At 41.6% G+C, this 26,274-nt stretch overlaps 1 protein-coding gene across 3 annotated transcripts in view; it reads right to left on the reverse strand.

Moving 5' to 3' along the window:
• Positions 1-25,973, reverse strand: part of LOC135697683 (choline-phosphate cytidylyltransferase B-like) — a 95,363-nt gene extending 69,390 nt beyond the window's left edge. The window contains exon 1 of one of the 3 annotated variants that reach the window (XM_065217462.1): positions 25,726-25,973. The gene's annotated coding sequence lies outside the window, so the exon portion shown is untranslated. Of the gene's footprint in view, positions 1-10,034; positions 10,290-25,725 lie in introns of those variants that run through there. The other 2 variants (XM_065217471.1, XM_065217457.1) reach the window with 2 other exon arrangements.
• Between the last annotated feature and the right edge of the window lie 301 nt (positions 25,974-26,274).

The raw sequence follows: 26,274 nt of genomic DNA on the forward strand, positions 1-26,274 counted from the left end.
AGACAGTTTGATTGCTCGGACCCAAACGGACGTTATCTACACAGATCTTACGGCAGCCTTCGATAAGCTGAACCACGAAATTGCGATCGCTAAGCTTGATAGGCTAGGGATCGGTGGAAATCTTTTGAGATGGTTTCGTTTATACCTCACGGAGCGCCAATTGACAGTAACTTTGGGTACTTGTTGCTCAGCAAGCTTCTGCGCAAAGTCCGGTATACCTCAGGGCAGCCATCTGGGACCATTGGTATTTCTCCTCTACTTCGACGATGTTCACCATGTTATCACAGAGCCACGATTATCGTTTGCAGACGATCTGAAAGTTTTTCTGCGCATCCGCTCACTCGCCGACTGCCGTTCTCTCCAAAATCAGATTGACATCTTTGCTGACTGGTGTAGTCTAAACCGACTGGTGGTCAACCCAGCTAAGTGTACAGTTATTACTTTCTCACGCAAGAAACAACCGATTATTTTCAACTACAAACTACTAGGCACGACTATCGAACGGGTGCACTGCGTGAAAGACTTAGGCGTTTTTCTAGACTCAAAGCTGACATACTCACACCATATCCAGAACAACATGTGAAAAGGGCATACAAGCTTTTTGTAAACAAACCTTCTTATGCCCTTTTCTCGCCACCCATATGACACCAACGCAAACCTTTAACATCACCGGATAGGGGACACTTTCCCCTTCCCGGTGATATTGCTGGTTTGCGTGGGCGACCCTCGGTTGGTGAGAAAAGGGCCTACAAAGGTTTGTTTACAAAAAGCTTGTATGCCCTTTTCACATGTTGTTCTGGATATATCGTATGTCGTCGACAAAGCGTCCAGAACGCTTGGCTTTGTCTTCAAGATTACTAAGAACTTCACGGACATTTACTGCTTGAAATCGCTCTATTGCTCTCTCGTACGATCTACGTTGGAATACTGCTCTGCTGTCTGGAGCCCGAACTACAATAATGGGGCCGAGCGAATTGAATCTGTTCAACGACGTTTTCTTCGCTTTGCGCTTCGTAAGCTGCCTTGGAGATACCCACTTCGTCTTCCAAGCTACGAGAATCGCTGCCAATTGATCAATATCGAGCCCTTACGTATCCGAAGAGATGTTTTCAGAGCCTTAACCGTCGCCGATACTCTGCAAGGAAGAATTGACTGCGAAGCAATTCTGCAACAAGTGAACATTAATGTTCAACCTCGATCACTACGCAACAGTCTTATGCTGAGACTTCCACTTCTTCGAACTAATTATAGCATAGGGAGCGCTATTTACGGCTTGCAGCTAGTGTTCAACCGAGTAGCGTCGATGTTCGATTTCCACTTGACACGGAATATGCTTCGCCGAAGATTCTCTGCCTTTTTTGCTGACCGAAGGCGCTTGATACCCAACAGCTAAGTGTAAAATTTAAGACTTATAAATTTTTAATAACTTGACAATGCTTTCCAAGTTATTTTCGTTTGTAACTGTAGTAACTGTAGTATATGTATGTCGTCTGTATAATCTGTACTTTTTTACAACACATCATTGGGACTATTTCTAGTCTGTTGATGCAACCATAACAAATAAACAAATAACAAATAAATAAACAACTGTGCACTCAATTCAACATCAATTTTGTTAAATATATAGAATTAAAATTTACTAGCCAATATTTCGAAGGCAAGAAGCTGCTACTGTTACGCAGAAATAAGCAAAAGGCGCTGCTGTTGCGCATAAACAAATTCTTCCGCTGCTGTAGAGCCGCGTCAAAGAAATCAAAGCGTGTAGCCGCTGCGTTGAAGCAAGGAAAGGCATAAGCTACCGTGACAGCCTTGTAGAAACCAGAAACTGGCAGAAACAGTAGGTGAGAGTAGGTGTAAGCTCGTGTAAGATCGTCAATGGTAGGAAGGATAAGAAAAAGATCATCATCATAACAAGCAAGTTATGATTTTATTTTGAATTAAACTTAACCCTTTGTCTGTGGGGAAGGTTGTTCATTGAAACTTCCGGTCCGCTTCGTAGCATAGTGCTTGGTAAGAGGTGCCAGGTGGTAACCCACTGATTACGTGACGATCGCCCAAATTTGGAAGACGTCTGCATTGAATTGTCTCACATTGTAATATTCCGCCCTATCACAATCAATTGCGAGCTGAGCAGAATGGAGACAAGGAAAGCATTTGGTACAGGACCAAGTCTCTCCCGGCTGGCGCCAAAACAATGAACCTGGAAGCAAATGGATCAAGTTGTCATGGGGCACGAAATGATCCTGTTGCATGGCTTGGAGCTGTTGCAATCGTGGAAGGGGGGGGGGGGGGGGTTGGTGCTAATGTTTAATTTGTTTTTGTATAATTTCACTGCCTCTGGATAGTGGGTTTGACGGTGGTTCAGCAAGAATAATATTGAGACATACGGAAATGCAACCAAACGTGTCAAATTAACTGCATTGGTAACGCAAACACAGAGGAGCGTACACTGCCCATAATCGCATATAAATCCCATGTGGATAGGAAATCAAGCAAAGATGGGACTGATATGCGATTATGGGTAGTACATCTGATGTAACACACTAAGGTGATGGTAATAAGTTTGGTGATAATATGACATTTAAACAAAAGCGGAGATCAAATAAGATTGGTCAACGTATCAAAATTCGAAACTTCTATTAAAACGTGGAATCTGTGCAGCACCAGTGCAGAACACTCAAAAGCTGCAGGTCTCATCAACCGCTGCCTGCGGTATATAACTTGTGGCTGGTGGCCTCACAAATGGATCTGAGATGTAAATGTCATCAGAAGCCGATAGCAAGAGAAACGAAGTCTGCAGGCAAGCGTTTGATTATGAATTAAATCCGCCAGAACATCGCAGCAAAGGCAAATACTAAGGCGGCGGAGCGTCAACAAGGACATAGGAGCCGATAGGAATTTGACCTGGGCCCAGGTCAAGCAGTTGCCCAGAATGGAAGTCTTTCACTTTGGCCCTGTGCATCTCTGGAGGTTCCCAGGTATTTGAGTACTACGACGATGCACGTTGCCCCTTGGAACGGAATGAAAGCGAACAAACCTGATGTTGCACAACAAGCCGGCGTTTTTTTTTTTTCAGCAAAACAACAAAATCCTCTATCTTTCTTCTTTATTCTTTTAATCTCTTACTATCCCCTAATCGGACGCTAGTGGGACCAAAAAGCCTGCTTGTGAAAGGAAAGTCGTTATGCTATACGGTCTAGCATAGGCCACGACTAAATTTCCGTAGGTTCATGCCTGGCTTAAGTGCAGATCGGTAGGCAGCAGGCCAGGGTGTGAACTGAGCAATAACAATAACAATTAAACTTAACCCTTTGTCTGTACATGGTGGTCAATTCGACCGCAGGCCACTTTGAAAGACTGTAACTTTTTCTATTTGTCGATTGATTTGACTAATTCTTTCGTGACTAGGTGCGTCCACTGGAGCTCTGTAATTTTATATAAAATCTGCTCCAAAAACCTTGAAATTATTGTTTTTTTATTGAAATACTTACGTTGTCTGTACCCTTGGGGTCAATTTGTATGTATGTATGTATGTAAAGGAAACCACTCATTGTTTCAGGGCACGGACATTAGACAATGGACTGTCCTCATCGTATGACTTGATCAAGTTTTACACCAGCCTGCATTCAATTTACCTTTGTATGAAGGGCCAAACGAAGGAGCGGACCCGTAAGCAAAGACACTTACACGAAACCCACGGAATTTATGAGAAGCTGCTTCCAAAGGTAAGATCCTGCAAGAAACTGCAAAACGAGCCATGTTCCAATGAGTGGTAAAGAAAGGCCCGCCCTCAATCCACGAAATGTTGACGATAGGAAGTTGGCAATTCCACTCTCCCTGCCAAATCGGTTCAATCGGGTGCCTTGATGGTCCCTCCCAATTCCCGTTATGTAATAAGCTAACTTAAATGAATACCAAGTGAGGACAATTCAGCGGTTGATTGTTCGTGTCTTAAAGATTCTTAAATAAATGCTAAAAGTCATCGTAAAATGAAAATAAATCAAATAATTCGTTATTATTTGATCAATTTCAACCGATTGACAGTACTATTGACATTAGTGTTATTACTATTAGAAATGTTATCTTGAATTACAACAACGTGCGATTTTTAATGCAAATATCTGAATACTCCTTTAAACCAATTTATTTCATCATACCAATTCGCTGTACCCTTGGGGTCAATTTAATCCCAAAGTCAAATTGCTGTACCTTAACAAAATTTCAATGGATTTCTGAAATTTCAAATAATTTGGGAAGTAACTTTTGTTGAATTTCTGTTTAAATCATCAGACTTTTTTTGAGGGGCGGAGGTTAGGGTCATTGTAAAACTTTATGATGAAGTGACATATTGTGATGATAGAGAGGTTTATAACACGAGATCCCAACCATGCAGGATGTTGCTTCCTTCTGCAAAGATATTCAAGATTTTCAAAACTAGGCTATTGTATGACAGAATTTACTCACTAGATGGCGCTAAAACGAAAATGATCAAGTTGCGCCATCTTAAATACACAATATATAACGCTATATGTATAGCCAGCTCACATCGTCTTCAGAAAAGTTGTTCAGAAGGCCAGTACCTATCTTAAGGAACAGAGTTTACTTCAGAAGTCACTTACCAGGCAGTGGCGCCTGTGTGACATTCATTTTTAGTGTGTTGCCCTAATATAATATCTACTAGATAGAAGGTTCCCGTCTTCATCAAAATTGTTCAGATAGACAAGACGTATTTTATGGTAAATAGTTTAGTTCATAATTCGCTTACCAGGTGGCTCTAGTGTGACATTAATTTTTATTTGTTTGCCCTAACTTATCACATGGACTAGATAGAAGGTTCCCGTCTAGGATAAAGTTGTTCAGATAGACATGACCTATCCTAATGTACATGGTTCAGCTCAGCATTCACGCACCAGGCAGCGCTAGTGTGATTTTCCTTTTGAATTGTTTGCTCTCAGATGGACTCAATAGAAGGTTTTCGTTTTCAGCAAAATTCTTCAGATGGAAAAGACCTATTTTGTGGTAAAAAGGTTATCACATAATTCATTCACCAGCTGGCGCTCGTGTAACATTAATTTTGAATTGTTTGCCCTAACTTAACATCTTGACTAGATAGAAGGCTCCCATCTTGGGCAAAGTTGTTCAGACCTGTTCTATGGTAAACAGTTGAGCTCCGAATTTACTCATCAGTTCGCACTGTTGCTTCACGTTGTTTCGAGTTTTTTGGTTTCACTTGTAGTTTTTAAGATGAACTAAAACAATTATATGGTAAACATAATAGTTTAGAATTCTCTCCCCAGAGATCGATGGAGCTTAACTTTGTTTATATTTCATGCTTTTATTTGACATTTTAACTAATTATAATATCACTCGCTTCAGCACTCTTGGTCAGAAAATAATAATCCATTAGTTGCCAACTCTGTTCAGACGATTTCTGTTATACAGGAATTCAGGATTTCGTTTATTTAAAAATTACTTCACGAAAATAAGAAACGGGTCATACCAGTCACTCTTGTTCATCAATGGTCTAGGATAGGTCTTGTCCATCTGAACAAATTTACAAAAAACGGAAACTTTCTATCTAATCGAAATGTTAAGTCAAGGCAAACTATGAAAAATTAATGTCACACTAGCACCACTTGGTGTGTGAATTTTGACGTTTAGGATTACGTTTGGATAAGCCTTGTTCATTTGAATAACTTTACCGAAGACGGAAACCTTCTATCTAGTCCATATGTTAAGTAAGGGCCAAGGAGTAATCAACTCTGCACACTGTGCCCAAACACATTATGGCACACTATTCGGGACTTTAGGACACACATTGACAAATAGGATACAAACAATGTATATATATATATATATATAGCACTTAATTTTACATGACTTGTTTGTTTACGTCGTATGCTTTATGTCAAAGATGGATTTCGTCACGTGTAAAATTAGAAATATGTGAACTATCCGCGAAGGTGGCCACAGGTCGTCCGTCAGCTCGGGTTCCGAGGGTTATCGCTGCTATCAAAAGGAAGATTCGGGTGAATCCAGTGCGTTCAATAAGGTAAATGGCAAAGGAACACGGGATCAGTGACTTCACGGCACGGAAGATCGTAAAGGAAGATTGCGGGACGAAGTCGAGGGCACGGAAAAAAAACTCACATGATTACCTACCACATCCGGGAGCTACGAGTCGAACGATGCAAGAAAATCTTGAACTTCCTTAAGCAAAAAAAAATCCGGTAATCCTGTTCACCGACGAGAGCATGTTTACCATCGATCCCGTATCAAATTCCAGAACCGACCAGTATATAACTTCTCTTCCGGTAAAAGACGTGGCCGACGAGCACAAGAACGTGTATCTGACCAAGCATCCTGCTAGCGTTATGGTGTTTGGATTGGTGGCTTCCGATGGCAAAAAAATGGACCCAGTGTTCATTCCAGAAGGCGACAAGGTCAACACGGAGGTCTACATCGGGATTTTAATTATGTTCTTCCGTGGATCAAAGAACAGTACGGTTCGAAGCCAAAAGTTGTATTTCAGCAAGATGGGGCTCCGTGGCACACCTCGAACCGCATTCAGAAGTGGTTGCAGAAACATCTTCCGTTCTGGGCGAAGGATATGTGGCCGCCATCCAGCCCCGATCTTAATCCGCTGGATTACTTAATATGGCGCCAATATATGAAGGCCAAGGCCTGTTCTAAACGCCACCCGAGTACAGCAAGCCTCCGACAAACATTGACCCGTACGTGGAGAGAAATGGATCCAGACTACATTATTAGAACCTGCCGTACATTCCGGAAGCGTGTGGATGCCGTAATTGCAGCAAGTGGAAACTCGATCGATGATTAACATAGTTTAAGACTCTGAGAAACATCCCCCCTTTGAATAAATAAAAAAAAAATCGAAAACGAAATTTTTGAGAATTTTTTTAATTTTGACATTGCTTAATGGTGCAAACATTATCACGCATACGGTATCTGTCATCGATACCAAAATTAATCGAGTGGAATTAAATGGAAGATAACCTTGTTCGCTGGTTTTCTTAGATTTTGGATAAATTTTTCTACTAATTTTAGAAAAATCGAAACGTCCCAGGATTTTTTTTTATTTTTGGAGCAAGCTTCCCACTAAAAACTTCGGGGAAATTCGTAAACACCACTATCTTTCAAAACTCTGACAGCTATAAGAGTTTACAAATTACCGGAATTGTAAAAAATTTATTGTAATTGTAACCCCCGAAATTGCGAAAGCTTCCCAAACTGTAAAAACTGCGGGTTGAATTTCTAAGGAAGATTCAAAGCATCATCCAAAGCAAACATTGAGAATTACAGAAACTTTCTGAACCTGCGGAGCCTTCGAAACTAACAAAACTTTAAGATCAGATATAGCGGCGCCGGTCGTGTAATGGTATGATTGCCTCTCACCCCAAACGGCCTGGGTTCATTCCCAGTCGTAGCCGTCGTCATTTTCTGAGGCATAAAATCTCTGATCACGCCTTTCTTCGGAAGGAAAGTACAGCCATTGGTCCCCGGTCCATGAGTTGATGAGTCGATAGGTAGGGTCCACGTGTGGGAGCTGTCGATAGTATTGGCAGTATTGGTAGCGAAAACAAGATCGACGGAAAACAAATCATTGGAAAAAATAATACTTTTGGAACACTCTTAAAGGATTCTGGAAATGATTTTAGCTTGTAATGTCTCAAATTCTTGGAGTCCCGGCAGTTACAGAAGTTGTGGGTATGGTAGACAGAGTATAGTATGAAATACTGATTATTATTTCAAACTCAACTCTGAGTCCTCGAACGGTAACATTTCACTAGTCATAGAACTTAAAGTCCTATGACTTTTTCTCAAATGCTCCAAGAGAAACTGAAGAAACTTCCAAAAAAGAATTTCAAGAGAATTCCAAGATAATTTCAAGAAATCCCCTTAAGGGCAATTTGAGAAGAAATCTGTGGTTGAATCCAAGGACATTTTGGGAGATGACATTTCTTAATTCTAAATGGCTTACCAAGAGATTTCCGAGAACTATTGCAAGCGAATTTTGAAGAAAATTATGGAAAGAAATTAAACAAATTCTTGCGAGAATGATTAAGAATGCGAAGATAAAATAAGAGTAAATTTCAATAGTTTTCTGAGAAGGAATTCCTAAAGTGTTCTGCTCAGAATTCCGAGACTGTTATGGAGAAATTTTCGAGGAAATACCGGACAGAATCATAAGACTATTTAGGGAAATCCTGAAAGTAAATTTGAACAGTAAATCTGAAGCCATTTTGGAATGATGCTAAACAAATCCTAGAAAAATTTGCAAAGATATTCAGAGATGGGTTCTTTAGAAACAACGCAGTAAACTCAATCATTGAAAAATGTCGATTAACAAAATATCTACTTCGATTGAGAACAAATTTCAAAATCCTGGACTTACTATTTAAAATTATGGAGCTAAAAATTTCAGAAAAGTGTAATAGCAAGGTATGTAAGTCCTCTATGGAAGTGCATTCAATATCCCAGAAATAGAGAAATTACTAAAAATATTCTAAATGTCACACGCTGAGACATTGCTATTTTTTTAAGATGTCAGTCTAAGTTGTAGAAATGTTCAAGATATCGGGCTTGTTGGAATGTTTATTAACAGAATTCGTTTAATATAGTGAAAATAAAATATTGTAAGGTTCAAATTAAATTCCCCGTCCCAGTTCAGTGGCACCCTGATTAAGGCACTCAAAGGACCTGTGAAGTTTTGGCCAAATTTGGAAAGCTGCAACTACAGCCGGGAGATACTTTAGTGGTACCGTGACAACGGGGTGGATTTCATCGAAAAAGGACATTAATCCACCCAATTGAGAAAAATTGGGCAACTATCAAGCGGTAGTTGAAGACAACTGGGTTAGCTGACTCGGGATGCTGTAGAGATGGTCAGATGGTGGAAGAAATGTTCCTTTAATTTGACAGCCATCATAATGTTGTTCCCCTCACGGCCATTACACATGACGGGCGATGATGCTGTTTTACTTTACACCTACTTTACAAGAAAAACCTTTGCACATCATTCTACTCCATGCTTTAATACGCCTCAACCTTCGCCATACACGTTCTTCGTATGGCCTTTTCATTCTTCGGCGGCTTCATTTTTCAGTTAGTACTTCTTCTTTGCAGAAACTGAACGATGATTGAGTTTAGATTCCCACCGATTCGGTTGATCGGTATCATCAATTAGCAATCCGCTAATCACCTACTTCAACCTGATAATCGAACAATGACAGGGTTGTTTCACTTGCGACTTGACTTCAACGGCGAATAGCCCGTGAGAAGGCAGAAAATACAGTCAGTTTGAAATTACGAACTGTGATGAGTCCCTGCAGAAGTGCAGAATAAAATTGTTCGATTCAAATGGCAGCTCTAATCTGCGTCATCCAGAGTTTAACATAAATTTTGCTGCTTCATTCAACGCTCATAACATTTGAGTCCTGCTTCAGGCACTCGACGCTCAACAGCTGATAAGAATCGATTCACAATGTCATAATACCAAACATTTCCCGGAGCGGAATTCAACACCCAACAAACAAGGTGCAAATTTTATCTTATCAGCTTTGCAAATTTTGCACACCGAGATCAACGATGCACACGATGTGTTTTGTTTCCATGAACTCGTTGCACGAAAAAAAAAACTGTCACCCAAACACGTCAATGCTCAATTAGAGCTCATTTAGAACCTAGCAATCACGCGGCACAGCATCACTCTTTCACCGCTTACTTCTAGATTCGCATCAAGTCAGTGATTGCACACAATTGAGTGGCAATCAATTTGCGCCGCCACTCGTTGTGGTAGCAACTAAGCACAATTTTCAGAGAAATATCTACCCCGCGCGCTGATTGAGTAATTGCGGACAATGCGTTGTAGTTTGTCACATGATTCCGGGCCAGGAGTCCACGTGCCTTTCCCTCCTGGCTGGAGCTAGAGCTACTGATTAGTGGTTGATTTAGTTCAAACATCATTTGACTCTAACTTTCTAAAGATCCAGCACGAAAATTGTTCCACTTACGGAGGTCTTTGCACACACTAGCTCCAAGGCTTTCGCACCTCTGTGGTACTCGGATTGCCGTGTCTTGTCGGTCACACAACCGGGGGCATCACTTTCAGGCAGATTGCAACACTGCACACTGTAGCACACGGCCACGTTTAACTTATTATTCTCACTGATTCTCGCGGGGTACAATAGATTGGACACTCGTTCGAAACGACGTCTGCTCGAAGCTATGTGGAATCACACGACTGGGCTCTGCTGTACGACAGATTGCGGTATGAGGCTACCGGCTGCTGCTATCGGACACAGCAGTTGATATTCCGCTCTGTACAAGTGTGGTAGTGTGATTCAAACTGAGATCTCAGTGTGTTGGAAAATACTTTCGCTGTAACATCAGTTCGGCTGCACTCGCGAGATTTTGGTCCGAGCCGTTACCGTGCATCATCAACGGAGATAGGTAGGTTCGCGAATTTTTCCTGCAATTCAAATGCTTCTTCATTGTATTTGACCTAAAATGGGTAATAATTTCAGTTTAAGCAATATACCAATTCGCAAAGAGGTGCCAATTCCCAACAAACCCCACTGCCCCTTGAACATCGGTACAAATGATCAGCAGACTGCAACTTACAATCGGTTGCGAAAAAAATAATAATGAATTGAACGGGTTTGCCAACGTGGTCACCACAGTCAATGTCACTCGACCAACCGAGTGAGAACAGAACTGTTATGGCGGTAAGACGCGGTTTAAACCAGTTTTGCACGAATCATTACAGACAGACACCGGCATGGGTACTGTTTGAGTGACGTGTTAGTCACCACAAGTGTGCCTAAACGGCGATACTGGTCTCATTACAGTTACAGATCACAGTCACAGACAGTGAGATATCATTAGCACAACGAATGCAAGGTGTCAATTGCACCATGCACACACCCTTTACTGCGGGCCACGTCACGTCCTGATGATAATCAATCGTTCAATTCAACAATCAAATCGATTCGAACCTACGCAAATGCAACATACTGAGAGAGTACCTATAGCTGTACATTTTATTTATAAGACCATTATCGGGGCACACGTGCAGGCCGCTATCTAGCGTGTGCGGTTGCTACCTATACCTCTTCGTATCTAGTTTACTACGTGAAGTATTTCAATGCGCGAAGATAAGTAGGCGAACGGAACCGGACGATCACAGCCTGCTGCAATAATGGCGTCATCGATAGGCGGTTTTCTATAGTAGGCAGCGAGAATGGAAAGATTTATCTGGAATCATACTTATTTGTCGAACCAGGCGCGGATGTGGCGCTAGACGATGATGATTCACTTTCTTTCGCATACGAAAAGGTGGATCAACACTCAACTTCTCACTGTCGCAGGAATGATGATGAAGATATCTGGCGCATTAACAAAATAGGGACTTTGAAGATTGACAAGAATATAGAAAAACGCCGAAAAAGACAAATGAAAAATAAACATGAGCCATTCCTACCAAGTACAACAGTCAACATTCGCTCGTTTGGGCTAAAGCCATAGCCCACTTAGTGAAAGGCTTTCGTTAGTTGAGCTGAGCTGTCGATGCTGTAAATTGGTTGAGGGATACACCTATTGTTTATTATCATCAAAATCGTTTTTCAACTATCCAAATTCTCGAGAAGGATCAGCACTGTCAGAAAAAACGATTAACTTTAATTTAGGTGGGTTACAGCCCAACTAAAACGTAGCCCAAGATAGTCCAACGAGCAAAATTCGACTGTATAAAGTGCGGACTGTTAAAAAATAATTAACCATTTATTCACAGACAAACAGACGTGACTCTTTCTCCTCAATCGTCGTGTACGCATTTAACCTTCAATTTAAATCTGATTAGTTTTGCGAAGTCCTCACCACAGCGCTGGCATCGGATCACTTTGACGTTTCTATACACTCTACACGCTATTCTGAATCTACCCAGCGACTGGGTAGATCGCACCCATTCTTGTATCCGGTAAGGAGTTGTCAAAGTCTGGGTAAACTAAAGGGCGAACACGAAATTATTGCGACACCGAAAATGTCATGCCAATTTTCTTATAATGTTTAGAATCAAACCAAAATTTTAGGGTAGTTTTATACATATATTTACTTCAAAAATCAAAAGAAAAGTTAATCGATGGAGCATTGAGTGTAAAATTGAACGCATTTTCGCTTGATGCCCTCCATCAAAGTCTTTACAGTGTCATCCGGTACCAGTTTCTCAGTTTTTTTTCCATTTTCTTAACATGTCCTTCTCGTCTTTGACTGTCTTCTTGCTCTTCCGAAGTTCCCGCTTCATTATTGCCCAGTACTGCTCCACCGGGCGCAGCTCCGGACAGTTTGGCGGATTCATGTCCTTTGGAACAAAATGGACAGAATTGGCCTCATACCACTCCAGGACACTTTTAGAATAGTGGCATGATGCCAAATCTGGCCAAAATAGCGGAGCTTTGTCGTGCTGCTGCAAGAACGGCAAAAGGCGCTTCTCGAGGCACTCAGATTTGTAGATCTCGCCATTTACTGTGCCCTTTGTCACGAAAGGCTCACTCCTCAGTCCGCAAGAGCAGATGGCCTGCCAAATGAGATATTTGGAGGCGAACTTCGACATTTTCTTCTTCTTAAATTTGTCGTCCACATCGAACTTGCTCTTACCGGTGAAAAACTCCAACCCCGGAATTTGCTTAAAATCGGCTTTTATATACGTTTCGTCGTCCATCACACAGCAGCCATATTTTGTCAGCATCTTCTCATAGAGCTTCCGTGCCCGAGTTTTAGCCGTCGATTGTTGCCGCTCATCGCGGTTTGGGAAGTTCTGTACCTTGTATGTATGTAGTCCAGCTCTCTTCTTTGCATTCTGGACGTAGCTCTGCGACATGCCGATCTTTTTAGCCAAATCACGGCTTGAGACGTTGGGATTTGCTTTAATCATCCGCTTCACCTTTCCCTCCGTCTTTTTGTTCTCCGGTCCCGGTTTTCTTCCAGCTCCTTTGCCATGGTCCAACGTCAACCGCTCCTGGAACCGCTTCAACACTCTGGAGACGGTTGAATGGTGAATGTTCAACATTTTTCCCAACTGCCGGTGCGACAGGTCAGGAAATTCCAGGTGTTTGGAAAGAATTTGTTCTCTCAACTCGCGTTGGTTCGCCTCCATTTTCGTTGAATCGAAAAACACGACTTCGAGTTTGACAGCATGTACACAATACACATCAATGAGAAAGTGTGCAAAATTTGGTTGATTTTTACCCAATGGTAAAAAAGTTATGCCCTGTTGAATGTGTCGCAATAATTTCGTGTTCGCCCTTTAGTTTTGTTCTGATGAGTAAAATCTATCCAGATTCTGGGTAAATAGTTCTAATTGAAATTTTCCCAAAGTTAAAAATGGCGCAGGTATGAAAGAGAGATCGTTGCGCTGCCAGGGAAAGTTTTAATGCTGAAAATATATAAATCTGATGATAATAAAAGGAACAGATACGGAACTGTTTTCATGGCGAATGCTACCAGCAGCTTAAGTTAGTAAGTACGGGAAATGCAGGTAATGTCGGCCTAAGTGTCCCTAATTTGGGCCTATCCATAAATACAGCAATCAACTAAATTTTCAATAGCAACCAAAAATATCCATTAGTAACGGCCCATCTACACACTTAGAAAAAATCATGTAAATTTAGGTGCTCTGAGAGTGACATATACGAGCGTTAATTTTGACATAAATTTGAGTCATAACAGACGCGAAATATAACTCAATCAAACGTACTTTTCGTCGAGCAACGAAATTTTTAGTCTCGGAGCACTTAATATTACATGAGATATTTGTTTACGTTTCATCTGTTACGACAGATTTCGTCACTTGTAAAACTAGTTATTTCTAAGTGTGTAGATAAAATTGATAAATAGTAGATTTTAAGCGATGGGCCCAATCTTAGATCCATAGGCCAACATTAGAGACATTTCCCCTATATTGTTAGTTTCTGGACTATGAACATTCTCCTAATTCTAGGTTATCGAGATATTCTGTGACGCTTTTCTCGATGCCAAATGTTTGTTGTAGTTCCTTATTTATAGATCTCATTTAAAATCAAATCTCAATATGGTTAGCATTTGTAACGGTATCGCTTTGTGGGTATTTCAATGCCGTATTCCGTATTGAAATATAAACAAGCTGAACATTGCATTAGGTCCTAAGTAACATTGACAGATTCTCTTCGTCTACTTTCTCTTTATATCCCGACGGCCATGTTAAGACATTCCCAGGTATTTTCAGCACACAAATCGATAAAAGAAGCTTTTATCTAGCATCTAATATGACAAACACATCAACAAACGATTATGTGCTCAAGTTATTAACGAAAGAGAAAGTCGACGAAGAGAATCGTGATCGATGTAACTTAGGACCTTATGTAATGTTCAGTTTGATTTTTCCGACAATACGACCTCAACAATCAATAACAGGCTAGAGGAGCTAGTCGGATGAGGTTATGTTTGATAGAGCTACTGCAGCGGTCATAGCCAGCGTTGTCAGAATGTTTTAAAGTTTATCGGTTTCAAAGGTTTTAAAAAATCGGTATTTATCGGTATTTTCTATTTTAATTAATTTTATGTTTTTGCCGTTTTTGAAAGCGAAAATTTTAACATTTGCACTATGATCGGAAAATTCCGGGGAATGCTTGAATTAGCTTCTGGAGGAAGCTGAAAACAACATCCAGGGAAAGAAGAAAGAAGCTCTCCTGAAGGAAATTTGAGGAAAATTCTGAGAGAAGTCGGAAAAACATCCGCGGAACTTCCAAGACATAAATTGAGAAACTTCTGGCGAAAATGTAAAGAAACTTTCAGAAAAAAATCGGATTTCACATTCAAAGGAAGACAGAAAAGTTTTGGAAATCGGAAATAAATTCCAGAAGTAGCCATTTCCAGGGGAAGCCAGAAGAAACTCGGGAAAACCTTCCAAAATAAGTAAACTGGACAAAATTCCAGAACAAGACGAATGAAATTTCTGTGAGAAGTTTAATTGAACTTCCTGGAGAAGACCGAAGAAACTTCCTGGAGACGCTGGCAGAAACTTCCTAAGGTAGATTGAAAAAAAATTCTGGAGAAAGGCGGAAGCCAGAGCGCTTACGAAACAGTCGAAAGAAACAAGGACATAATTCCGGAAGAAAGAGCTCTTGGGGGATGTTCTAATGATCCAGAAAATTTTCCAAATGGTCACAAAACATCCTTGAGGACTCCGCAATGCCCCTGAAGTTTTTGGAACATTCCTGAAATGTACTTAGGTATATTCCATATTTCCTCGGGATGTTTTGGAGTACTCTGATCATCTTTGAAATACTTGGAACTGCCCTGATTATAATGAGACTACCGGAATATCTCTAATCAATTTTGAAGGACTCTAGACTTTCTTGAAGATTACGAAATGTCTTAAGCGCTCTCACAATTTTCTTGAATTTATTGTAACATCAGCATTGAAGTTTTCTGATCTTCCCGATTTTTCTAATTTTTAAAAGTGATCGACACTGCCATTAATAAGCACGAAACTCATGTTCTAATGTTCGTGTAACTTCCCTTACGTTTCTTAAATTTGCATAAGCCCCTCGGAACATCGCTGAAGTTTTCGGAAATTGCCTGAGTTTCTAAGAACTCCTTTAAAATATACGATTTCCTTGAAATGTATTGATCTGATCTGATTGTCCTGATGTTCTCAGAGCTTCCTAAAGTTCTCTTATTTCACCTGAAACTAATGGAACTGTTCTGAAAACTATTAAATTTTCCAGAAGTTCTTTGGACTTGTGAAGTATCCAAAATATTTATGATATTTCCTTAAGTTCACTGGTGTTCGCTGGACCGGGTTTTAGAATTTTTAATTTATCAAAATTTACTCAAAAGTTTGGACTTTTCTGAAGTTTCCGCAGTGGATCCGCAATCAAAATCCAGAAGCATCACTTAAGTTCCGGGAAGAATCATTCGAGCGAAGGCTGAAGGAGCTTTCAAGCGAAGTCGAAATAAGATTCCGAGAGGAATCGTAAATAGAAAATTCCAGAGGAAAGTTTGAAGAAAATCCAGGAAGTTAAATAATGTTTAAAAAGTATTTCCCGATTCCCCCGAAACTACCAGAAAGTTTGAAGAAAATCCAGGAAGTTAAATAATGTTTAAAAAGTATTTCCCGATTCCCCCGAAACTACCAGAAAGAGCCATCGACTGTTTATCGATTCACGGAATGCAAAAACGGTGAGGAAATTGAAACATCAATCGAAAGAGTATCCATACGACATTTTTGAAGATGATTTTTTTTTTAGAATTTTACAGACTCAAAAAATTTGAGATATTCAAAAAGATACAAGACTCACACAATAATTTTCTCCGAAATTCTTAGCGCGAGCAGGCAATAATCATTTTGAATATTTAAAAAAAAAATCGGTATAAATCGGTATTACACCTCAAAATTCGGTATTCTGAGGACACTTATCTGTATATCGGTATCTAGTTCGGAAATCGGTATAAATACCGATAGATCGGTATATCTGGCAACGCTGGTCATAGCAACTAATTTCTATTAAAATGGGTAAAGTTTACCCTTTTATCAAATGTCAACATATGAGTAACCGTTACCCAATTTCTGTCGCAGATACGTTTACCCAGATTTGGATAAATGCGTGTTTACCCATTTTTGGGTAGATTCAGTTTTGACCGATCTGGGTGGATTGTACCCAAAGTTTGGTAGTTTTTAAATAGCGTGTATTGAACTCTAATGCAACATTGTTTGAGACTTCTTTTTTTTCTTTGATTTGTTTTCCGTCGATCTTGTTTTCCGTACTGAGTACCAATGCTACCGACGCCAGGGAGGCAGCTCCCACACCTGGACCCTACCTATCGACCCATTAACTCATAGACCGGGGACCAACGGCTTTACTTCCCTTCCGAAGGAAGACGTGATCAGAGATTTTGTGCCTCAGAAAATCCCGGAAGTACCGACTGGGATTGAACCCAGGCCTTTTGGGGTAAGAGGCAAACACGCTTACCACTACACTAACTGATGTTTGAGACTTGGCAAGCATGTTTTGTTCCGCGAATAACTCGCGATATGTCGTTAATGAGTTCCGTGACGATATTTGTAAGGAACATTTATTTCAAGACTTACGTCTGTTTGTCTGTGATTTAATCTTGCAGTACACATAAATACATAGCATACATAACAGCTGACGTCACTATCACGAAATGAAAATGATCTTTAATCAGGGTTGTTGATGACGTTAACGTTTGTTAACGTCTTCAATGAAAATCTCCAAATACGACGAGGTTTGAAAAATCATGTTTTTTGAAATGTCACATTGCAGGTTTCGGTTCTTTTCGAGAATTTACCACTTTCGTGAGACCTTAAGATAAGACCTTTAATGGCCGAGTTTTGTTCAGTGTGCCGGCAGTGCCAAGTCATCAGACTGAATGTTTGTGTGATGGTATGTTTGGCAACCCGGTTAATTTGACAGTTCACATTTTTTATTTTGCGAAACAAAACAACAAGCAGTGGAATCCTATCCCAGATCCTAACTGTCGTTACTCTCGGTTCGTTGCTCCCAAATTCCTTCGGAAAAGGACTACAATGAACCTAGTAAGCAACGGCCTCGGCCACCGAATCGAAGCTTCGAGCGAGAACGTTCTCCGGAGAGGCACTTCCAATTTCCGACAGGACAATAACTTCTACTGGATTGGAGTATGATGTGGACTCGGATGAACCACAGGCGACGGTGGTAAGTAGACGAAGCGAGTGTGCATCATCAGAGGAAACTGGTCCAGATGCTCTTCAGATTCTGATGAACGCTTCCGGGAGGAGTTACTCCAGAATGCCATCGACTCAGTCACAGATGCGTCGCCAGCGTTCTAGTGGGAGTTTCAACCGGAATCAGACTTCTCTGGTGGAGGTGGGGTTTAATATGTCTACACGATCAGACAGTCCAACGATCGGACAAATGGAGAGAAGTATGATGTCTCTGGCAAAAAGCAGTGCCGGCAGTGATTCTACCTCAGAACATGGTCCAAGTGATCATCGATGTCAGTTACGTTGAGGAACGAATCATCGAGCTCAATGTCGGTTGGCTGATCAACGAAGTGGTCAAGCGTTACGGAATCAAACATGGTAAACGAACACTGATAAAACAACTACGGCCAGATGGTGGACTTTGTATGGACACCGATCCTGCGTTCGGACTTCTTCTCAGCCAAGCATATAAATATTTTATTTCCAGCACTGGGTTACCAGGGTCGTTTCCGAGAGCTAAACCTATCCTTTAACCAACTCACCGATGTCGACTTTCAGGAGCTCACCCAACAACTGACCAATCAACATCTTACAATTCCACTTAACCTCGTTCGGCTGTGATTTCAGCTCCGTCACGAATCTCCCCTTCCCAAATTGAACTACCAACGTCTTCAACGTTCCCTTATTTCCTCCTTCAGGGTCTCGCTCTCCCCACTAACCAACTCACTAATCACATTCCGATTCGGCATTATGACCAGTAGAAGTCCCTTCATGGTCATCTCTTCAATCAGCTTTCGGAACGATGCCACACCCTTCCCAACTTCGATCAACCTGTTCTGAAACACCTAAGCCTTCTGCACCAGATCCTTGAACAGTTCGATCGTCTTGAGTGGAGGTTCTCCGATCTCGAAGTCTTCCGGTAGCGACTACAGCACTATCCGCAAGAATTCCAGAATCACCCCCAGATTACAGTTGTACTTGGCAACGGTCATCGCCTTGATGACCTAGCTCATCCCCCAAGCATACCGCGTTGACTTTTGACCGGTTTTTAGCTAATGTTATGAAAATATGTGCGCTGTGAGGAATCCATGGAAGAAATTCACCGGAAATTCACGGTTGCAGTTATGAAACCCAAAATTGGATTGCGTCAACAACAATGATTAACATTTTGGCACATGTACAGAGTAAGCGCAGATATAGTACAGTGCTGCCAGTAACATTAAATATCATGAACATTTCTAACCATGTGTGCCAATCAAAGTGCCCAGGTGTGCCCATCTGCATTTTGACACACTGTGCGGAGTGACCAACCCCATGGTTCCGGCCAGAACACTGCAGTGGGTAGCAGCATGTAGCACGGACATTTGGCGTCTTGCAGCGTGCAATAATCATCGCCTTTGCGGAATATACCGTGGAGGTGGGTTATTCGACGCACCTACACGGATAGAATTCTCCTTATACCTTTTGGCAACTTTCTATTGCTGATTATTCATAAAATGTATAAGTCAACTAATAAGCAGACGCCTTGCAAAAAGTTAATGAAGATCATGTGTCAATTGAAATGTATAAGCGGTCACACATACCTTTTATGCATTCTTATAGGACCTATGTAGTATGTCTTATGGAAAGTATAAGGCTGTTGTTTTGGCAAAAATGTATAAGTGAATCACATGAATAAAATAATTGAGTTTCGTTTCGTGTAACGTGAGAGTAAAGACTTTATTTCTACAGAAACTTGAGAAGAAGAGAAAATGTACCACCAAATATATCATTTGATAGATTGTTTATATTAATGTCATTCAAAAATATAAAATTTATGAAAATCAGTACCAAAATTTCAAAATCTGCCTCTCAAAATGTTGTGATGTTGCATTTAATTCTGCGCACTGATTTGAGCGATGTTTGTAATTCCACTCAACAGTGCACCTAATTCCGGGTACTTTTATTCAGTTGAAATTTAAACTCTATGCTGGTTTTTAATTTGATGAAAAGTCTTGCAATAGGCCTTTTCAATGCACCACCAATGTAGAGGGCGCCTGGCGAGTTCGAGAGGAAACGTCAACCAAACCGTTTGTTTACATCAGAAAAAAGATTTTTCACAACGCAAATGACGGCATTTTTCATTGCCAATTTCCATCGGTAATTTGCTTATTTTACGATTTTCCACAGATCTGAACTGATTTGTACACACTAAAAAAATCTGAATTTTAATAGTGATGTAAACATCCATGCATGCAAACATTCAAGCATGTAAACTTCCTTTTCACGTAAACTAGCAGCTTGCAAGAAATGTTGCAAACAAAGGTGGTAAATTGCATACAATATATGGAACATTGCATGACATGTCTCATAAATTTACACGATTTATAATGTAAATTTGTATGATTTATGACGCTCCATTTATGTGCATCATAGTAACGGAAATTTACACTACTTTTTTTTAGCTGTGTACCTCACACACAAAATGCGGAAGATCATAACCACTAAGGCACTATTCTAATTTTCCAATTTAATATTCCTGAACACCAGCAGGATCCTTGCAAAAACATTACAGAATTAAATTTTTCAATAGTAGATAAAGTTTTTGAGCATCTCAGATGAATCGGAAAAGGGAAAAAGTGTTCCGCTTTCTATGTCCGCTCACAACGCTTTTATTTTATTTTTGTCTTTAAATTATATTTATTTCTTGTATTTGTGTGGTTAACATACTTGAATTCACAAGTGACACAGATGTGTCTTTTCATCTTCAGTTAATTTGAAATTTGTAAATTATTGTTTTATTTTCCAATCCTACATCAGATTTCTTTGGAATTGAAAAAAAGACTACGGATGTTATTCATCACCCGTACTAGCTGGTGATTGGTGGAGTGTTCCTTTCTGAACCCAAACTGTTCCGGAAGGAAAATGTTATTTTCCTCGACAAACTTGAGCAAACGATTGAGCATGAGTTTCTCGAACAATTTGCTCAGCGCTGAAAGGAGGCTGATTGGTCTGTAGCTCGAGGACAATGTTGGACCCTTACCGGGTTTGCGGATTGGTATAATTTTTGCTACCTTCCAGACGTTTGGAAAGTACTGCAGTTCCAAGCATCTGTTGAAGATAGCTGTTAAAAGAGACTGCACTTTCAGGCTGAGTCTCTTCAAGATCAAGTTGAATATGCTTGTCAAACCCGGGAGCCATCATGTTCTTAGTGTATTTCAGCGCTGAGCAAATCTGTTGTGCTATAATCATATCCGTCGGAGGCACGACACAAGAGGTGGCATCTAGGTTTTGAACGCATTGTGCAACCTGATCTTCGAGCGGACTTTGAATAGTCGAGCCAAGCAAATGCGATGAAGCGAAATGCTCGCCGATCGCATTTGCTTTCTCCTGTCTTCTTCTTCTTGTTCGCATTTCAAGCTTATTGCTTAGCGCAGCATATTAGCTTATTGCGTGCTCTTAACTTAGTGTTCTAAATGCACTTCCACGGTTATTAATTGAGAGCTTTCGATGCCAATTACCAATGCATGAATTTGTATATTGTGTTGCAAGCACAATGATACTCCAGGGAAGTCGAGAAAATTTCCAACCCGAAAGATTCCCTCGACCGGACCGGGAATCGAACCCGCCGCCTCCGGCTTGGTAATACCGTGCCTTTACTGACTAGGCTACGAGGCTTTCTTCTGTGCGGTGATTAAAAGCCGATCCTCATCATTTTCGACTCTGAGAGGTGGAACGGGTTTGGGATGAGTTTTCAAGACCTTGGCTACCTTTCAGAATGGTCTGGAGTGGTCGTTCAGGTTCTGCACAACACGCCCGAAACTTTCATTTCGGAGTGAGTCTGTTCAGATTGGCCATTTCGCGTATTTTGTTCAGATCTCCAGTCCTCTGAAACTGGCGTCTACGAACATTTCTCAAGCGAATCAGTAATTGGGTGTGGGAATCAATAGCAACAAACTTACCCCTCACAGGAACTTATCGAACACATGCGTCGTCAGTCACGAATATGGCCTGTTGGAGTCCTTCCATCGCCCGGTTGATGTCATCTACGGTGTCAAGCGGCGGATCTTCGTCGATGCCTCTGTCAACCGATAGAAGTGCGGATGTGAAGCAGAGTGCAGAACTTGATTCCTTTCTTGATGTCGACCGCAACAACCCCCCTGAAGCTGGTGCGAGCAAGCCGGATAATCAGACAACCAGAAGCTGTCGCCGGACTTTAGGTGGATCTCGGTTAGAAGGTCCACGTAGATGCTATGCTTGCGGAGGAAGTCGGCAAGCTCAATATTTTTTGCTCTTACAGCACAAGCATTCCAGATGACGATAGTAAGCGGTTTAGACGCCATACTGGATGGGACTTGGATCTGCTCGGGCTTATTTTCGGCCCTTACGTAGAGCACCGGTCACGTTGACGAAAATTTCCATCAGTTCATCTGCTGATAACAGACCGGGGTTGTTGTTTTACTCTATTGGTTGTCTCCAGAACCCAGGTGGTTGGAGATCTTTGTCCAGCAAAATCACCATGTTACCGGCGGGTAACATTGCTGACTTAAAAATTAAATGACACGGAAGAGTAAGAATGTTTGTATTAGGGCGCGGGCGGCTGAGATCAGAAGAGTGACCGAACAGCTAATCAGTGAGTGCTAGTGGTGGGTGGATGGAATCGAACGACAACGGAGCAAAGGCAGTTGGAATCCAGCTACAGATAAGTGATCACGGAGTGAACTTCTGGCCGTAGGCGACCAGTTATCCACGTACACGTCAGCCTCCGTCGCCGCCACCATTGTCTTAGCTATTACTATAGTCAAGCCCTGTCCAGTGGCGCCCCCGCCGGCCAGCACGCCGTGGTCTGAGCCACCGCCTTTGTGTGGGTCGCTACCGAGGTACGGACGAGAAATACCACTGGTCACTGCGTCACCGAGTACCCCCTTTCCGGCGAAATTCTACTAGCATCAAGAGATCGCCCTGGTCGTGGCCATTGCCTCGGCCCATGTAGTGGCCGCCATCACGTTCATCTCCACTTCCGAAGCCACTACCAGCAGGGACGGCGTCCTCTGGACCATAGTCACCCCAAAGTCTCACCTGCACCGTTGCTATCGGCGCCCACCGAAAAGTCTCCCACGCCTAAACGCCCTGAGACCCGGAACCTACAAGGGTCTTGAGTGCCCACCTTGGAAGCTGCCGTTGGTCAAGACCAGCAGCTTGGGGTTTTCGGGGGTTCCCTTCAGGAACTCAGCGTTTCCGGGGCTTATAAAGTAGTCTTATAACCGGAAGCTTCTTGATGGGGGGGGGCTAGCACCCGCGAATTTTCTTGCCTTTGCTAAGGAGCATGAAGAGGCGGGTAATCCTCCGTCGTGAATGCCCGGGTTTTGTACTTCTTGCGTCCTGGTTGATTGTTGGTTGCCGCCTATTTTCGGATGCGTTTAAAGTCCTCGCATTTGGAGCACTTTCTGTCGGAGCCTTGATGAGCACCACCACAGTTGGCGTTCACAACGCTCTTTTTGACGATCTTTTATTCACCATCTTCTTCTTCCTCGCATTTCAAGCTTATTGCGTATGGCATATTAGCTTATTGCGTGCTCTCAACTTAGTGTTCTAGATGCACTTCCACAGTTATTAATTGAGAGCTTTTGATGCCTGTACCATTTTTGCATTAGTATAATTGTGTGGCAAGTACAATCATACTCTATGCCCAGGGAAGTCGAGAAATTTTCCAACCCGAAAAATTCCTAGACCGGACCGGGAATCGAACCCAGCCACCTCCAGCATGGTCTTGCTTTGTAGCTGTGCCTTTACCGACTGAGCCAGAAGTTGAATCGATCGTTTAGTTTCTATTAAAAAGGCGTGCACTGTTTTCATCAAAAGGAGGTGGCAATTATAATCAGGAATCCTTATTCCTGGTTAATAAGGAGCGTGAATAAGGAACCGCGAATAAGGATACCCACAGCTTATGGGATTTTCACTAATAGGGGCTGTGGTGGATTATCTCATTAGTTTAAATATATAAAGCTGTACTGTCTTCGACAAAGTTGTTGACCTGGGTTAGATGAACAAACTTGTGCAATTGGATAAAGGTTCAATTGGGAACTACGCCACTAGAGGCGCTTCACTTTCACATTAATTATGATGGGCGCGATAATATATGAAATTTGGGTCCAAGTTGCCATCTTGAGCAAAGTTGTTCAGGTGACCAAGTCCTTTCGGATGGTGGTCATACTAGTTCACTAGTTCGTTCTATATAAGCTGTATCTCGTGATCCTGACCATATAAAAAGGTACTGTCTTCAGCTCGGATGGTGGTTATAATAAATCAGAACTCTCTCTCTCTCTCACTACCTGGCGCTAGCGTACAGCTTAGAATTCCCATGCCATTCACCTCAGGACTGCCTTAAGGTTCTCGTCTAAATTCTTCCAAAAATTCACTTGGAATTCTCCTTAAAATTCTTTAAAAACTTTTTTCGAGACGGCCTTGGGATTATCCTCATAATTCCCTGTACCCTCTCAAAATGTCGATTCTCTTGGGTATTTGTTTTTCGAATAGACGACGAAGTATTTTTCTCGATTTGCAATCGAAATTCAAGGCTTTTTTTCCGGTGGCTTGTCATGGGACTGTTATAATTTCATAAGCAGAAGACAGGTCAGAAATTGATCCAATTGTACCCCTATTAAATATTCACACCCTCCCAGTGGTAGATACCTTCCGCAAATCCAGCACACCAACGCAATCGAACACTAAATTTCCATGTAGGTACAAAGCACTAAGAGATAATAAACGAGAACCGGTATAAAGAACGGATATTATGTTTGTTCTCAGCATGCCGTCTCTCTGTCGCTTCCGTTTTAAATTATGCGACGGAGCGGAGGAAGGGCGCTACGAACGATATAGTTCCAAAATCAAACCTCGTATGATTCTCGGTTTGCTTCTTCTGACACTCACGCGGTGCTCCCTCGTTCGTTAGCTAGCGCTGCAAGGTCGGCCGGCACCCGGATGGCACTTTACCAAACGAGAACAAGCGAGCATCGAGTCTGGGTATTGTTTCATCGATTCACGTGCGTGATAAACCCGCTGTGTTGTAGGCGTTTTATAGGCAGTGGAAGATTATTCGAAACTTAATGTTTATATTGCACACAATCCACATGACGCAATACGTTATGTATCAGTGCTTTGCACATTTGACAGGCATTCCACTCCAATCCTTGGAGCACTTTTACGCATTGCATTTTCCGCACTTTCTTGCCATACTGCATACGGTCGGGTATCGATTTTGAGCGCTGAGCGCAGAATCAAAAAGGAAAACACAAAAACAGGCCATCGTTCCGTTCTGACACTGGCAAACTTCTACAGACAGACAATGCATATGTGCGTCGCGAAACAGCGTAACAAGCGTAAATTCGTATGTACGGGTTGCATTCTGCAATTTCCTATTTATTTCCTATTCATATTTTCCACACAATTGCATCGTCGTTGTTCGTTGGGTGGCGTGATTCTCCTCGACTTGCAATCATCGTTATGAATTTACGAACGCCCCAAGACAAACCAAGCAAAATGATTCATCAATCTTACACGTATATTTTTTTTAAATTATTATTCGAATATTCATTGCAGCGTCAGCAAAACAAACATCGCAAGTGATCCAGCCTCGGGTGACGGCATTCGATAGTGAAGGGTACCAAAGTCCTCTTGGGATGGAGAAACAGAACGGTTGACCTTAATTCCAGTTGAATACTTCCCGCGAGACACAAATTCCACAGTGGAAATACGATTCATTCCTCCCGTCGTCGCACCGTTCCGACTGCTGGCAACAATTACGTCATAATTTATAACGATTGAACACTCGTTGCAGTCATCAACATTTGATTCCGCACGGATATATGCGGAACTGAACTTCGATCAGAGTTATGAAAATTACCAGCAGGTAGGAACGTGCATTAACTTCAACCCAGCGAGGGTTTTTTTCCCTGGTTAACGGAGATTATCAACATTACCTTATTGAATTGGCCCACGAGATACGCACCAGCAGCACCTCCAGACACACAACACGATTTTACCGATTTCTACTTTTCGCACAATGTTAAGCGCCGAATTTTCACCAAATCGAAATCGATTCCTACACAAATAGTAATGGACTGTGCCACTTAAAAACTGACGAAAAAACTCTCTACAACCGACGGAACGGAACGATTTTCTTCAACTCTGAACCAAACACAGCTGCTAACTCTCAAGCACATCCACTATCTCGCGATCGCGAATGCGACGATGACGAACTTTGACAACTGCGACGTTTTCGAAACATAAATCGATGCCACCATTTCATTGGGGCCAAACTACTTTTGTAAAAAAAAGACTTCAACTACTGATTTTTCGATAATAAAAGCGTACTCTAGCAAACTAACCAAACCTAGTTTAGAGAAGGCATCACCATACTTGATATTTTTGTTAGTTTACATGTGTGAACTTTTATTCGCGAGAAATAAACTGCTGAAGCTATTGCTTACAAAAACAGTTTCGCCCTTTCTATATGTTGATGAGGAAAT

This window comes from Ochlerotatus camptorhynchus, unplaced genomic scaffold (assembly GCF_037179485.1).
Source record: "Ochlerotatus camptorhynchus isolate MF236.1 unplaced genomic scaffold, CSIRO-AGI_Acam_v1.1 ptg000007l, whole genome shotgun sequence".
Lineage (NCBI taxonomy): Eukaryota > Metazoa > Arthropoda > Insecta > Diptera > Culicidae > Ochlerotatus > Ochlerotatus camptorhynchus.